Source organism: Ailuropoda melanoleuca, chromosome 9 (genome assembly GCF_002007445.2).
Source record: "Ailuropoda melanoleuca isolate Jingjing chromosome 9, ASM200744v2, whole genome shotgun sequence".
Classification (NCBI taxonomy): domain Eukaryota; kingdom Metazoa; phylum Chordata; class Mammalia; order Carnivora; family Ursidae; genus Ailuropoda; species Ailuropoda melanoleuca.
Window position 1 is genome coordinate 73,568,650 of NC_048226.1, and position 3,352 is coordinate 73,572,001.

Genomic DNA, 3,352 nt, shown 5'->3' on the forward strand with positions numbered 1-3,352 from the left:
ATAGGAATATCAGATGGTTCCATGGTAGTTCTCAGACTTTAAGTCCATGGAACACTGTTGCTTCTTGAGCTGAATAGATGCCGATAGAGAAGAAAATAAAACAATTAACAGCAGCCTTTTCCAGATCCTAGGAAAAGAAAGAATCCACAGACATGTTTTTCCCCAATTTCAAGTTATTTCAACTTCTTAATCTTTGCTGATACCATTAACGTACAGTCCTGCAAGTGAGATACACAATGAAGAAATTGCAAATTTAATCATTTGCTTTCCTTACGGACTTGTGTATCTATAACTATCTGTATTTTGTACATTTATGGGGGGAAAAGAGGTGGAATGGGGGAAGAGAGAGAGAGATCCTGTTAATAAACAGGATTCTAATTTATACAGTTATGTTCAAAATAGGATAGTTTTAATAGTTGAATGCCATCAAACAAAAAGTTACATCACTTTGTAAAGAACTCTGAGTTTGTTACCTTGACACCTGAACAAGATTAAGTAAAACCATCCAGTAAGGTTCGCCGAAGCTTTTTATTGCCACATCAGAGAGCTCTGCTACCACCATAGTTCCAAGTCCTACACTATCCCTCCAAGGTTTCTGGAGAAGCCCAATAAAGAAATTTGTAAGAAATTTCTTGCATTAGGCAATGTTCCCCCTCAGCACCTGAGAGATAATATTCTCCTTCAAGTAGCTTTTTTCTTGAACTACTGAGATATTGTGTCACATTAGCTGATATGTTTCCCCACTCAGTATGGCTCTGAATATTTCTCCTAGCCCTAGCAATTAAATCATCCTGGGCTTGTTACCATCATGGTAGTGGTGTTATTGCAGAAATATAGAATGAAAGAATTGAATGCTTACCTTCTGCATTTTGAAATAGATTTTTGAAGTTCAAGACAAAATGATAATATTAAGGAATTTTGAACTACAAGAGCTGTGCTTTTATATTTTTCAGAAGCAGAAGAGTTCAAAGCATAAAGTTCATGCCAAAAAATGGTTACATTTTTTCCGATCTTTTTTTCTTTAAATGTGAAATGCTTCCTGAATTTGTGTGTCACCTTGCAGAGGGGCCATTCTAATCTCCCTATTGTTCCAATTTTAGTACATTTGCTGCCGAAGTGAGCACTCATTTTTCTCAGTCTTGACAAAGATCCTTTGAGTTGGGCTTACGGAGAAAATAGCGGGGGGGCGGGGGCGGGAATGTACATCTGTTGACACCAGATTAAGTTGTATGCTTTGTGTCTTGAGACACTTAGGTTGCAAAAAAACTCCCAAAATGAGAGGCTCATGGGACTGGACATTATGTGAGGGCAGATTCATTCCATCCACCTGCCTCTCTGAGGCATTGGATCATCTAGCAGAAAGAGCTTTTCCACATTATGTCTCTCTCCTACACATATGGTGGCACTCACTCTCTAAATTTACTGTCATATATTTGAAAAAATTGTACATGGACGATTGGACTCTTGGGTTCATTCTTGAATTCTTGATCTGGACATGATGGCTCTGGGCAGATGGCCTTCACAAACGTCCTATCTCATTTGACAATTTTAGGTTAGATCCAATGTCATTTAAACTCAGCCTCTTTCCTCCCAACGCTGTGTCTCTTCTCCATCTCATAAGGTTAAAACACTATGGGCTTCTATCTTCACCCAATACACGGAGGCTTTGATAATACACTAACATTTGGAAAACAACATCTGGCTTAATTCAATAAAACAACTGCCTATTTGAAGCAGCAAACTCGAAGGCAACTCCTAACTTCCGGAGGCGTTGAGGTGTTGTCTTTGAAATGAAGACCTTGTTGATAGTAAATCAGTTTTTTTTAAATATNTCACAAACGTCCTATCTCATTTGACAATTTTAGGTTAGATCCAATGTCATTTAAACTCAGCCTCTTTCCTCCCAACGCTGTGTCTCTTCTCCATCTCATAAGGTTAAAACACTATGAGCTTCTATCTTCACCCAATACACGGAGGCTTTGATAATACACTAACATTTGGAAAACAACACCTGGCTTAATTCAATAAAACAACTGCCTATTTGAAGCAGCAAACTCGAAGGCAACTCCTAACTTCCGGAGGCGTTGAGGTGTTGTCTTTGAAATGAAGACCCATTTTTGATAGTAAATCAGTTTTTTTTAAAGATTTTATTTATTTATTTGACAGAGGTAGAGACAGCCAGCGAGAGAGGGAACACAAGCAGGGGGAGTGGGAGAGGAAGAAGCAGGCTCACAGCGGAGGAGCCTGATGTGGGGCTCGATCCCATAACGCCGGGATCACGCCCTGAGCCGAAGGCAGACGCTCAACCGCTGTGCCACCCAGGTGCCCCGAGTAAATCAGTTTTTAAAAGCAAAACTAGTTATACATTCTTAATTGTGAGCTCAGATTCCATAATTATGTTCTTTAAAAGTAAACTTTTGTTATTTTAAGCTAGGAAAAAGAAATTATACTGAATTTTAGTGTTATGGATTCTTATTGGTAATGACTGCTAACTATAGGCAATGATTACAGGTAGATAGAAGGTTTGTGGGAATTAAATTTCAATTTAGGAGGCTAAGAATATAGCTCACTCTTGAACAACATGGGTTGAACTGTGAGGGTCCACTAATATACAGATTGTTTTTGATAAATACAAGACTATAAATATATCTCCTCTTACAATTTTCTTTTTTTCTAGCTCACTTTATTGTAATACAGTATATAATACATATAATATACAAAATATGTGTTAATCAACTGTTGATGTTATTGGTAAGGCTTCTGGTCAACAGTAGGCTATTAGTAGTTAAGTTTTAGGGAAGTTGAAAGTTATATGCAGATTTTCTTTTTTTTTTTTAAGATTTTATTTATTTATTCGACAGAGATAGAGACAGCCAGCGAGAGAGGGGACACAAGCAGGGGGAGTGGGAGAGGAAGAAGCAGGCTCATAGTGGAGGAGCCTGATGTGGGGCTCGATCCCGTAACACCGTGATCACGCCTTGAGCCAAAGGCAGACGCTTAACCGCTGTGCCACCCAGGTGCCCCTATATGCAGATTTTCTATTGCATGGAAGGTTGGTGCCTCTAANAATTTTCTTTTTTTCTAGCTCACTTTATTGTAATACAGTATATAATACATATAATATACAAAATATGTGTTAATCAACTGTTGATGTTATTGGTAAGGCTTATGGTCAACAGTAGGCTATTAGTTATTAAGTTTTAGGGAAGTTGAAAGTTATATGCAGATTTTCTTTTTTTTTTTTTTTAAGATTTTATTTATTTATTCGACAGAGATAGAGACAGCCAGCGAGAGAGGGGACACAAGCAGGGGGAGTGGGAGAGGAAGAAGCAGGCTCACAGCGGAGGAGCCT

At 38.4% G+C, this 3,352-nt stretch overlaps 1 non-coding gene across 1 annotated transcript; it reads right to left on the reverse strand.

The window, feature by feature from the left end:
* Positions 1 to 1,021: 1,021 nt before the first annotated feature.
* On the reverse strand, positions 1,022 to 1,124 carry LOC117803945. Its single transcript, XR_004628058.1, has one exon. It is a non-coding gene; the product is annotated as a U6 spliceosomal RNA (small nuclear RNA).
* Positions 1,125 to 3,352: the final 2,228 nt, after the last annotated feature.